This window comes from Anopheles funestus, chromosome 3RL (assembly GCF_943734845.2).
Source record: "Anopheles funestus chromosome 3RL, idAnoFuneDA-416_04, whole genome shotgun sequence".
Classification (NCBI taxonomy): Eukaryota; Metazoa; Arthropoda; class Insecta; order Diptera; family Culicidae; genus Anopheles; species Anopheles funestus.
In genome coordinates this window covers 24,177,874-24,191,887 of record NC_064599.1, presented here as the reverse complement: position 1 = coordinate 24,191,887, position 14,014 = coordinate 24,177,874, and the positions used below count along the sequence as shown (strand labels likewise).

At 38.2% G+C, this 14,014-nt stretch overlaps 1 protein-coding gene across 5 annotated transcripts in view; it reads left to right on the top strand.

Moving 5' to 3' along the window:
• Nucleotides 1-14,014, top strand: part of LOC125772037 (bifunctional heparan sulfate N-deacetylase/N-sulfotransferase) — a 670,071-nt gene that overhangs the window by 603,592 nt on the left and 52,465 nt on the right. For all 5 annotated transcript variants that reach the window (XM_049443355.1, XM_049443353.1, XM_049443354.1 and 2 more), the window contains one exon: nucleotides 1,872-1,920. The gene's annotated coding sequence lies outside the window, so the exon portion shown is untranslated. The remainder of the gene's footprint in view (nucleotides 1-1,871; nucleotides 1,921-14,014) is intronic.

Genomic DNA, 14,014 nt, shown 5'->3' with positions numbered 1-14,014 from the left:
TTGGTTCGCAATAGCGTTCCTAAAGAAAGTCTAAAAAAGCCGCGTTTTTCTACAATAATATTTGTATCTCTTGTACAAGCTCCTTAAAATTATATTTAAAAAATTTAAATTAAACCATCTGTTTTTATTAAGTAACCAACCATAAAAAACGCTTAAAACGCTTCATCAATTTTCCAAGTATTTTATTAGGAATGTTTCCCAAAGTTGATATTTCAATTTAGTATTTCACTGGTTCGGATAAAGTACTTCACAAGTGGTTATAAAATATTCCAATAATTTTAATACATGTAACAAAAAATTGAACTGTGAATATATATTATGCAATGGAAAATTATGCCAAAACAAAGCACACGTGGAGTTTTTTATTCCAACTCTTTCCTAATTAATGCAACGCTATTGGATTAAAAGATTCTCGTTAAAAATATTCAATGCATTATAATTAAAAAAAAACTCGGGTATCATCAATTTAATTAATGTACGATCGAAACTCACCAATAGCCCAACCACCGTTGTGTTACGATAACACCCAACGATTAGCCTAATCAAGCAACAACTTCCCTACTGTTATGATTCACGCTCTACTACTTGTCCCAGCAGTGGCCGACCGGTAATAATTCAATCCACAAATTGCTACACAATCACACCCCGTTCTCAAACCCCCAAAGCCCAACAGCCTAACTTTATCCTGATTGGAATGTGTGCGCGGTTCCGATGGTTCCAATTTTGTGTTGCGGATCCCCGCGGTGTGCGGTAAGGTTGTTGCGGTAGTTATTTTATTTACCACGGAAAACGCACACTTTGGTGGAAAATGTCGCGGAAATTCCATAAACTATCCATTGTTTACTAATAGCGGATGTGTGCCCGCACCAATAAAGCACACTGGAAATCCTCACCGATATTATCTCATGGCATTTGTGAATGTGGCGTGAACGTGGCGGCGTGTGTAAATCGGTGGGAAAACATGAATCTCCCCCAGTTTTCCACAATGCTAGCCGCCAATAATAACGCCGTACTGGTTCATCACCTTTCGTGCGATTGAAGCAGAATTATTTGGTCATTGTTTTTTTCTCTTGCGCTCTCCGGTGGATCAAACTACCCGCACAGGAGTGTGAATGCGCCGGAAAAGCTCATAGGGAGCAGCACCTTTTCAATAGCGCTTCCTTCCACTTTTCGGTTCCGGTTCCTTCCTTCCATCAACGCATGCATGTCAACCGTGTACAGTGCTACTGCAGGCTACAGCACTGAGTGCTGTGCGTGCTGAGTTTCAAATGAACTTACGATGATTTATGTTCCGATCGCATATTGGTGGTAGAATAATAAATTAACTTTGCAACACATTCGGGTCCCAAATCGATCCGTATCCGTTCATACCATTAAGTTAGACCGTAATATGGTCTTCGACCGGTAGCAACTTCATTGTACCGGAGCCTCGTGTATGGTTGACCGGTTGTCGCTTTAGTATGCTACACTTTCGGCTAGATGTTATTATGTTATTAATGTTTCACATAGAATCTGGGCCGAATTTCTTTTTTCTTCTTCTCTGGAATACACACAATTTGTTCAATTCCATTTTTCAATAGTTTTCTTTCAAAATGTGACAAATTGATCATTTGTTTGATCTTTGAAACTGTTTCTGATGTCTCCTTTTAACGACTTGTTTACTTTTGTTCGTTATAGCGCAAGCGTAGCAAGAAATAGCTGAGGCCGACCTGAAAACGCCTAGATTTATGCAATTCACACACTTTTAAGTTAGTATTTAAATTGTGTATCGTACAGTCACCGTCTCATGCGCTTGATACATCTCAAGTTCATCTGTAAATTTTTTATCCTTCTGGATTTATTAAACTTTATTATTTTTTCTTTTTTTTCAGAAATTTTGTCTGCTGTACTCGGGCGAGTGTTTTTTTCATCAAAGAGAAGGTAAGTTATCAACTTACAGCTTGCTTGCAATCAATTTAAATGTTAAAAAACACACTCCTATATTTTTTACCCGGAGCAATATATTTTTAATCGTATTATATAAAATCTTAACAACAACAAAAACTCCATCTGATTCTCATTTTGTTCTGATATGGTATAGGAATGGTTGAAAAGAATCACTTAATCCTATATCAGATTCCTTTTCAAAAGACATCTCCTGTGGTTATTCTCAAACGTTGGACGAACGTCCCAAACAAATTAAAACAACGTCTAGATCTCTCTACGTTGAACTGTATCTGAAAACGTGAAGTACAGAGTTTATTTTGTATTAAGTTTCCTTTCCGTTTCGATGTTTAGTTTTTTTCCTAGATGGAATATTTAATTGCACGTCAACTTTTTCCTGGAACGGAAAGCTATTTCCAGGATTTGTATTAAATAGTTGTTTGAAAATAATTACATTTCCATATACAAATCGAACAAAGCGTAGCTTTTGCACTGCTTTAGTCATGCGTAATCGTTCCACTGCGGTTAACGTACAACCACTCTCAATATCCTAAACATAGTCAAGTGCGGCTCGATTGCTGCAATGAAATTGAGCATAAGTGTCGGAATTTACACAGGTATGTCAAACACATCCTCATTTGAAATCTAACTGCCACTGTTGATAAAAAAAGAAATCCACAAATCCCACACCAGAAGTGTATGAAACTCGAATTTGGTCTTCCCAACCCACTAATGTTGGCGATCAGTTTTCCCGAAAACATCACCCCCTCAAAAACAAACGCAATGTAGCACTGCTCCGGCTGGTCCAAATATAAGCCATTAATCGTTGTGTAGCAAGTGCTACTGCTGTACAATAAAATTGTTACCAGTGTTTGCCAGAAAACACCGAACAAGCTATCGCAGAGGTACGTAAATTAAATTGTACTTCCGCACCCTGTCCGTTTTCCCGCCGGTAGCCCTTTTTCCGGGAGCGTGTCTGTGAACGATGAAACACTAACGGAAGGTAATAGTAACGAACATTTCATACGAACCAGCGTTGGAGTTGGTTGATCAGCTGGGGTCGAAAAAATAAACCCTACAACGATCTACATCATGCTGCTACACGGTTGCATAATAAAACCCGAATGACCGCTACCATGGGACACGAAAAGAGTGGGACGAGTTTTCGCTATCTCGTCTCCCGACCGTCCATCGTGTGGCCACGTGATTCCCTGTAGTCAGTACACGACATCCGCACTCAAAAACATTTCGCACTCTGCCGGTGCGTTAGTAAATATCCATGGCAATAGCACGGTTTACTAGATCACTTTTGGTTCAAAAGTACACACAACTCCCTGCGAAAGGTTTTGAATGGTTTCGGTGATGCTACGTACCTTTGTAGCATAACTATACCCATTAACAGGAAAATTCCACTCGTCACGAAAACAATGTCAACCCGTTTAGCAGCTGGTGGCAAAGTTATTTTAATTGATTTTTATTTAAAATGATTTTAATTTCAATTGGTCATATAACAAAAAGGCTATCATTTTTGCAATCAATGCAATGAATAGCAAGCGTACAATTATCCAAATTGATAAAGTAACACGTTTTATTTGTACGATTTGCTGTGAAATTTTTGGTTAATTCAAAAATTCTTCAGACTCGTGGAATTTTAATGTTTGAACTAATAAAAAGATTTGTTTTAACAATTTATTATACCACAGTACGTAACACAATTATACGACCGATTATTATACACGATTTTTGAAGAGCCAACTAACAGTGCTGATACACAACATTGTAAAAAAAATCGTTTTTCCAAGATTTTTTTCATGTTTTATGAATACTTTTGCGTTAATTAATTTTCATCTTTATTGATTTTTGGTTAATATTTATGTACATTTAATTGCGTTTCTTAAGACTTGATTTATATTTAATTGCGGTTATCAATATTTGACAAAATATAAAGCAAAATATAAAACACTTAAGCATCGATTTCTTTATGCTAAAACAATATTTGTTTGAAATTGCAATAAATTAAAACGAAACAGAAAAATTTCAGTAAATCAACAATTACCCTTATTAGAGATTTCTTCGTTTAAGTAATTTTCTTAGAGACGAGACTAAATGCTCAGATTTAACTAATCCGCTTTTAACAATGGTACAGCACAGCGGGTATGTTAGAAAGGATTTTAACAATACTATCAAACGTTGGAATCCCTGAGTATTTCGTCAGATGAGAGTCGTACTTAACTCGGCCTAAAATATTTAAAAAAAATTAGATGGAAGAAATACTAAACTATTTAACTATTTTTTTAAACTAAACTATGTATTTTAAATATGTCATTCCTTCAGGAACAGTTTTAAGGCACTTTGAAATATTAAATATTAGTATTGAGCTAAATTAATCTCATGAACAGAGTCATTCATATGAATCTTCAAAGATTCATGAATCCGCATAGAATCATAAATCCTCAGAGATTCAGGATTCATGATTCTCTCTCTATCTCTCTCTCTTTCTCTCTCTCTCTCTCTTTCTCTCTCTCTCTTTCTCTCTCTCTCTCTCTCATATTGACATAACGACCGGTAAGATCTCGCCGACAATTTCTGGTTTATTCGACTTTCGGTTTATTAGATTGTACCCCGTAGCCGGAGTTAATCCTTGCTAGGGGGAGACGGTCCAGGTGGGATTTGATACCCGGTCCTGTGTGGACCTGGCGACGTTTATCAAATACGTCCCCCCAGACGTGTATGTCCCAGACCAAGACATATTGTTGAATTGTAATGTTGTAATGCTTGAATTGTAATGCTTTACAGTTTTGTTTTCTCTCTCTGTTCCTCTATCTCTCTCTTTTTTTCTCTCTCTCTCTTGTTGTTTTCATGTTTGTTCCCAATAATTTATCAGATTGCTTCATGTTAGTTTCTTATTTATTTGTATTTTTATGTTACATACTTTACTGAAAAAAAACATCGATTGATAATTAAGTAGGTAGCTTGTAATTGATGTTATAAAGAAAGATAAGTGATTTTGTTTTAGATGCAATTACCAATTAAAACAATGAAATTAATAATTCCATTTCAAAGCAGCTCTCCTAATTTAATAAAACGCTAATAATGCTCCGCTAGACTTTAGATGGCATGATATCAACCATAATACACTGTTCACTATGTTGCTCTTTTGTGGATGGAATTGGTAGCACTGAAATATGTTACGGAAACCTAATAAGATGCGCCGTGATTGGGGACGATTTGTTGACTGGCTGGTCTCTTCCTCCCCTATAGATAAGCATCCCCCAGCATCTCCCACAATCGGGCAGGAGTAGTTTACCGACTGCAACATATAGCCCTTCGTGGCAACTGAGTCTTCGCATGGTGTGTTGCAACACTCCGCACCTCTCTTGGAAGCCATTTCATCACGCTTGGTTTATTCGGGTGCACGGCTGCGGAACTGTGCGACCGAGGAGCCCGAAGGATATTGTCGCTTTTTCCTCGCTTCGCAGAAGCTCATGCTAGTTCCGGTTCGTTTGGCGTTTCATTTATCCACAAGCATCCCGAGCGTTGTTGCCGGGAGTTCGTATTTCGCGACGTACAGATACGGCCGCTACTGCACGCTTTGGAGATAATGCTTAATGTAGCACCTTCCGGAACAGCAATTCCAGAGCTCCCAGCCCGAAGTGCATACATGCACCGACCGAAACTGGCAGGATTTATTGACTAGCACCCGTTTTGTTTCTTGTGTAGAAAATATCCTGCACGGATGTGCATATCCAGATACATTGGTGTGCGCCACCATGGTACAATCTGGTTCGGGTCGTAGTGACTACCGATCTCGAAGCAGCCGTACGTAATTTGCTCTCTGTTCCTAACCTTCCCCTGGAGGATATAGAAAATCATTACTGGAGATGGGGATGGCTTCAAACGAATGCTGCTGCTTTGGCTCAACGGCCCCAACCCGACTGATCCAATCCGGTATGGCACGAACCCATTCGCCAACATGTTTTTTTGGTTTGTTTTGTTTGTTTGCAGGGAAAACTGTTTCATTACTGCAACTTGTTTTATGAGCTTTCGGGCATGTTGACTATCAAACAGAAGCGTCTTTTACGAATGCTAGCACAAAGCGTTCGTATTGGTTTTGACTTAATAATGTTAGTGTTTTACATTTAAAGGCACATCACGCTATGCTACTCACGTTAACTGAGCTCCATTTTGCCATTGTAAAACAATTATCGACAGCTTGAATGGAGATACGGTTTGTTCTAGGGGTGGGAAATTTCCAAACCTCCATATCATATTTTCCATTCGGGAAAGGTTTTGCAGTGTAATTAATCGGCAAACATGTATTGCCCCCAAAATAATGGCAACATTCCATGCTCACTAATGAATAGTTCACTGAGTAGGTGGCTATCCACCTTTTTGTTCGCGTGATTGATTTCACCTTCTGGTAAACGATGATTAGGTACACCCGGGGGATGCGTAACCGGTAGCAGGTGCAGGAATCGATTATGGTTCCATCAATATTGGCGTTATTCGAGAATCGGCTAACGAGCGATTTGTACGAATGATGAGATTGTAGGGCTCCCTGTTTAAAGAGTATCAAACGGATATTAAATTTCAAAGTTTTTGGAATTCGTGATGTACTAAAACTGATTAGATGCCAATTAAAACAGTATTTTCTAAGAAAAATATTTGCTCTAAATTTTACGACTCTTTTCATATCATTAAAACAAACTTCTTGCCCAGTAAGTTATTGAAGATCGTTTAAGCTCTGCAGGATATTGTTGATGTGAGTTTTTATAACTTTGTCAAAGTTTGATCGATTTCAAACTAACTTCTTTAAGGGCGAAGAAGAACTTCAAACAATTCCTAACGTTCTATCCTTCTTAATTATTTCCCATTCTCAAGGAATCAACCGTCACGCTCACACCTTACACCGGAAAAATAGTAGAACTCCTCACGTTGAGTTAGACTATTTTTACTAAGTTTATTTACCCCCTTAACGAACCACATTCTTAAAAACAAAGAAAAGACTCAATGGATGACAATTTATTACTGAGCGTTTCGGTCTTGTTCGAGCAAGTTTGGAAGAGCCACCAGAAGAAGAATGAGAAACTTACTAAATCCAAACTCACGAAACTTTCCCATCATTCCTTTGGTGCTGTAAGTAATTGATTTCTGTGTTTTATGTTAGCACAGCCAATCCTGCATTGGACTGGAAATTGGACCGTTGGGGGAAAAAGCTTTACCCAGTCGGGTCCGTACTCCCCGTCCGGTTTGCCCGTCACTGTAGTGTTTCCACAGTTGTTTGGTTTGCATCAGCGAATGTAAAGAAAGGACGAGCGCTAACAGGGGTGATTGGAAGCCGCGAGCTTTGTTGTCCTTTCCGGCACGTGTACAAAACCCTGCGAAACCTGGGAGTGAACCATTCGCAACAATCAACCAGGTGCTAGTATAGTGTTCTGGTTTTCGCAAACGAGTTTTCCAGCACTTGTAGCTGACGGTTTGACATTTGAATGCTGTTAGTCGTACCCCTGGCGGCTCCACTAGCGACCTTTTTCGTCGCAACAGCTGGCTCTAGATGTGTTCACTGCCGGTCTGGGTACTGGATGAAAGAATTCTATTTTTTTACTTTAGTAAACCAGTGCTAAAGGGCATGGAAAAATGGATTTTCATTCTTCGGTGGAGATAAACTGTTAAAAAAAACTCAGATAAAATCATGGACAAACTAGCGTGTCCATTCTTTCCCAGGTTATGAAGAGTTTAAATTGTCTCTCTGTGTGTGTGCTCAAACTCTTGAAAAAGTCAAATGAGTTGGTAGCATTTGGAAAGTTTTCAAGTACGTCCTCTTGTTGGTGCTCTTATGTGTCCCAAAAAAAAAGCAAGTCTTGCGCTTCGTTCGTTCCGATGATTTCTGTCAAGCTGCAACCCCACCTCCGGAACCATCCGCTCGAAACGTCACCGGAAGTTCCATATTTCGTGAATTGTAAAACTGCAATTGCGACAAACGAACATGGGCATGGACGTGACGTGCATACCGGGACGAAATACTGGAGCAACGTGTGCGCCTTGTAACATCCAACGCAGGTATGGCTGTGGAAGTTCCCGAACAGAACTGGGAAAGATGTTTGCCTTACGGGCAACATTGACTTTCGCATTCTTCGTGCGCACAGTGCCGTCAGGGGAAAATGGCCAACCTTGGACAGATTATGAAACAATGGTCGTTTCCGGCAAAACTGCCATCGGAAGACAAAATTTGCACATTCCGCCTGCAATACAGCCGCGTGGCATTGGTACCGAGAGCAGTGTGCCAAGCAGGCAGAAGTTTGCGCTAACTTTGTCATTGTCTTAATTTGAAGCACTCATTAGCACGGTGGATGGGGCCCGATGCTGTGGCCACTGCAGATCGGTGGCTAGAGTTGTGGCCCCTTTGGTTGCCACAAGCCATGTTGGAACATGCATAGTCATTACCTGAGCACACTATCTACTAATGAGCTGTTACGTCATCGGGAACGACGTGCTTGACTTTGATTTTGAAGTTTATTGCTTTCGCGTTCTTTTACATGGGCTATCGTGCATATTATATCGATTTATTTAGAACTTCATTATACCGTTCTTTATAGTACTCTGCATGATTGATTTACTTATTCTTATGTTGGTACAATGTTTGAGTTATGACTTTGTTGAAGTTCATATTTGCTTTCGATTACATTAAACTAATTATATTAAATATTTTTTTAAAATTTGTCGTATTTATGGTGACTATTTGGTTTTTGATTTAAAAAATCTAAATAAAAAAAATGAAAAATCTTGCTAGCATCTGACTTATCGACACCAAAGGATTTCCTTTGGTGCTGTAACCAGCGAAAACAGCTGTAGATTAAAAATAACAATCAAAATGGATTCATGCTGTACATCTGGTGGGATCAACTGGATATTGTTTATTATGAGCTCATATACAATATATTTTTGTGTTTTTTGGGGATTTTCTATTTATTTAGTTTTTTTTATTTACAAGTAAATGAAAACGTGGTGTTCTTAATAAATTCTACATTTTTATCTTTGATTTTATTTTGTACGAAGATTAGAGGTACAAACGCACGGTACCCGTCATTCAAAAGTATGAGCCCTTATATATTGATTTGCCTGATGTCGGAAACGATGAATGCAAACTTCCCAGATCTTAATTGATCTTCCCAGATCTTCCCAGGATGATAAGCTGGTAGTGGTAGTGGTTCTAGGTTCCCAATGAATTGCTTTTGAGTGATTCTGGTCGCTGAAGAAGTTAATCAGATCAAACCTAGTTAATTTGTTTGTATGAAGGATGCGATCAGAATATGATGCCAAAATGGAAAATCTTCCTTCCTTGTAAAATTGAACATTGGTGCCATTCGTGCTTGGGCATTACAGATGACAACTTATGTTGGTCTGTAATTCATAATTGGCTAGAAATTTGGGACAATGTTTCAGGTTCATGAAGAACAATTTGATTTAATACTGCTAAAAATATTCCATGAAGCCTTTCATTTTGGAACCGTGGGAACTACCTTGTACACTCAATACAAAAAAATAATTTTATTTGCAAATAAATTTGATAGTTTTTGTTTCACTTTCCTACTGTAATAAATGGTTTTGAATTATCGTCAAATATCCAAGGCCTAAATCAATGCATAAAATATGTTGTTCAAGTATCTGTTACTTATTTCTCTATTTATTTTTCTTCGCTTTCTGATTGCACATTTCCTAAACTTTCGAATAAAAATAGACGAGAATAGGATAGACATTTCTTTTCTATTTCAATCGTAGCTGCATATGCGAGGCACTTTATGAAGCATTCCTTCACGTGAGTCATAAGGAAAGTAAAAAAGAAATCCTTAGCAATAGGTAACAGCATAGCGCCGCTTTATGATAAAATATGAATACATTGCAAGAATCGTAGCGAAGAACACTGTTGTTCCTCTACACTGCTATTGCTATTTCCTCGCTGCAGAAGAAACCGTGCATTGAATATTCACTTTTCACTCGGTTTCCCTTTGGCGGCTCATGGAAAATGCAGCAACGAGCGCATCGTCTTTGAGAGTGGTGTGTTGCATGCCGTCTCCCAGCGATGGATGCACTATTCATGAGCGATTCATTTATGATTCAACCGAATAATGGAATGTAGATTTCGTACGAAATAGAAAATGGCAACGTCAACGGTAAGGTTTATCATTTTTTTTGCTTCTTAGTTTACGATGGGCAGGATTCAGGCCGAAACGTTTTCTTTGTACGCTAGCTTAGCGTCAGAAAGGATCCAAATTTAGTTTCGTTTAGTGTATCCTTTTCTTAACTCAGTATTCAGGGTAGTGTGTGATGTGAAACCTTATGCAGACGTAAAAGCAAATGACAAACTGACCAACGTTCAACTCGTAAAGAAAATTCCCTGTCGAAACCCCTTTTTTGCGGAGTACAGTGAACGAAATTGTCTCCATCGAATGCAGACCTTACAGCACTGCATCGATTGTACACTCGCTAATGAGGGGCAAAGTTCGTTTGAACATATGTTTCTTCAAAGTCCCAAAAAAAGCTTCCAAGCATCCTTGGCTTTGATGAGATGCTTACTTTCTATGGTTTCACCACTATCACATCGGGTTTTCTCGTACCGTTGCTGCTGCCAATCTTCCTTTTCTACTTAAATATAAACAAAAAAGACACACACACACTCGCATGTGGTGTATCACACTCGACTGATCGACTTTTCATGTTGTAGTTCATTAATTAAATTACTCCACCGTAACTTACAATCGATCGTTCGACAAACGATGCAACGGTGCTTGAAGTCGAGTGAAAACTTCAATGAGCTCTGAGGGTATGACTGAGCTGTAAGTAATTGATTGATACGGTGTAGTGTACTGGCTTTATCTCGTCTCGTTTCACTGACATATTTACGGAATGTGAACGAATGAACTTAAATTAAGAAGAAGCTTATGAAGAACTTTAGTATTCGTTATGTACTGCTACCAGTGATGGAAGTAAAAACATTCTTTGTTCAGTTGAAGATTGCATCTTAGTGAAACATATCTCGGCACTCTTAATCAGTAGCACATATTATTTTAAAGTAGCTAAGACACAATAAATTAAATAGTGTTTTATGACTCTCTAACAGTGTAACTACAGTAGAATTGAAATAATTCTAGCCACAAATCGCATAATTAGATAATATCCAAAATTCTTGTATTATAAACTAAGGAGAGTTCATGCAATTCTGCAGTAGGATAATAACAGAAGTTAAAGCAGCACATATCTAAGTCAGTCCAATTGTCCAGTCTTATACTCCAATTTTCATAAGTCCAATTGCGGAGTCTATTCTCGAAGTCTAAACCGAGATAAATGTCATCCGTCGAGTGAACTTGAGTAGTTAGACTTGACAGCGAGATAAGTCGAATCTCAGAAGTGAAATTTCAAGGTACGGAATCCACAGTGTAAAGTATCGTGAATAAAATTTATGTATTAGTAAAAGTTTTCATTGTTGTTTCCTCCAAATTAACCATTCATAACTACCTCATTAGGGGTCGTAGTTATTGCCTTTTTCTATGTCTTCAAAAAATTGTTGTGTGATCTCGTTAAGGAGGTCTCTTAAGATCCCGTGCAGCGAGACGCATCATATGTCGAGTAACTTCTGTTAAAGAGTTGAGAGTATGATTCTCTTTCAAAGTCCATCTAGAGTAAGGATGAGTAACCACCAAGAAATCTTTTGGTCTAATTTTGAGACTATCGTCTAAACTCAGAGAACCCCTAATGTTTCTGGATCCAATACTGGGATATCGGTTGTCTGGTCTCCCATCAGGTTCAACTGCAATGGCCAGACTAAATAATGTGCACCAAAAATTCCCCTCAAGTGGTAGTCCGTTGCTTTCTATTAGGATACCAACAAACCTTTCCTTCCCATCATATCCTCTGTCGCTTTCTTGAATTAGACTCCATAGAAGCTTAACATTTTCACTCTAGATCATGCTTTATTGCAAGTCTCCAATGATCCAGATCATTCGTTATCTTCTATCAATCTCAATATTTTGTATTTTGTTGTATTCCCGGCAGATCTCTCTTCTATATCGCATCTTGCCATACGTGATATAATTCGAACGAACCTTTTTTCCGAGCGCTTTCAGGCTTCAACACCTCGTAACACTTGTTTGGTTGTAATATCCCTGTGTCACACTTCGCTCATGTCTTCACGAATCTTCATCTTTTCATTACTAAATATAATTGTAAAATGTTTTTATATTGTCTTGTCCTCTTCCCTTAGCCCTAAGTAAGCAAACATTTGGTTAAGTCTAAAAATATAAACAAATAAAGAAATGAAATATGAAAACTACGAACACGATGACGACGACATTATTTCAATAAATTATTTTCAAACTGAATAATTAAGCAACTCCTCCTTCAGTTCGTTGTCTGCATCCAAACGAAGAGCAGTTGATTGCAAATAAAGAAAAGCATTTTGTTTTGTCTCTCTTCTATTTGTTTAAAGATACTTCAACAAACAAAAACATGCTTGTATCAATTAAATTTTTCTTTTTTTTTCTTATAAAGATTGTTTGATTTATTTACACTCAACCTGTACGTAATTCGTGTTTATTGTGTTGTAAATCATTTTTCTCATGTTTTGACAATTGATTCAATTTATCTGATAAAGTGTGTAAAACATGATTTACGGACTTGCCCGTCTGTTTGATGCACGGCAAAATGGCAATCACGTAACATTCCGAAGAAAGGTTTTGAATAACGTCCCTCAAGGGTGCTGTTAAAAAGCACGCATGTTCCAGTATGAATATTTTAGCCTCAGCAGTAACACAGTTGCTTAAACTTACTGTATGGAAGAATAACGTGCTAATAAATTATCAATTTCAACCTTCTGTACGCATATCGCATTATTTTAAATTAAAATTTTCCCGGTTTATCCCATTGTTCATCTATTCACAAAAAAACCTTTGCTACGAAACCGGACGCGCTGGAAAGCAAAATATATTCTACAACGAAATTGTTTGATTATCTTCAATATCATATATTCATCGCATATTTCCTTTCTCCTCAAACTTGTCCATTCTTTTATCAATAAAATAGCATTTGTATTTGGTAAACAAAAAACAACTTTTCCAAACCTAAAACTCGCTGTCGAAAGTTATTCCATTTCACACGAGACGTGTTTCATTCGTACAGACCACCCAATGCTACAAGTTTTCCGAGGTTTTTTTTTCCCCTTTTCCACCTCATCGGACAAAATGCTTTTCATTATTTGTGCTGCTCCCTCGATGAAAATGCACTTTCGTAGCAATGTTGTTTCACCCCATCACTGACAGCGAAACAACATTGTTTCGCTGGAGAAAATAGAAACTTTCCTACTTTTCCATCGCAAGAGGACGACAACTGTGTCAAAACAACGGTCGTACGATGTGTCCACCGTGTGCAGCAGCAAGTGTGTGTGTGTGTGTTCATTTCCGACCAATTTTTATGCTGTAATTTTTGGGGCACAATAGTACGCGAACAATCAGCCCTACATGTATGTGTCGGTACATACAAAGTCATGTGACGATCACCGGGTGGTGCGAAATGTTTATTAGAGAGAATGAAGCAACAAAAAAAAACCCCAATCCAATAAGCGAAATCGGTTAGAGAATTTTATACAATAAAACGAAAAAAAGAAGAAACAAAAAACGTACAAAACAAACACTTCCATCAAGAAAAACAAATAAACAAAATTGAATGTTTTTGAAAGTGAGAAAAACGGCACCCAACTCCCAAGATCGGTCGGAATCAACAGGAGGTCACTAGAAGGAAAAAAAACAAGTAGCAACCCCTTGTGTATGGTGTTACAGAACAACCATGAGGTGGATTTGGAGTTGGGGAGGGGTGTGTGTGTGTGTGGTGAGGGACAAAAATGACGCGAATCGTCGCTCGCAGAAAAGTTGTTTGAGCAAGTGATGAAACAGAACGAAGGATGAAGTACAAAACGAAGCCAAAAAGAAAAAGAAACAAATGGAAAAGTAGAAATAATCCCCCCGAGGTTTGGAAAATGGTAGCATACACTGCCCCATCCCCTTCCATGCCGCGGCTCATCCTTGTGCGACTAGATTCGGTT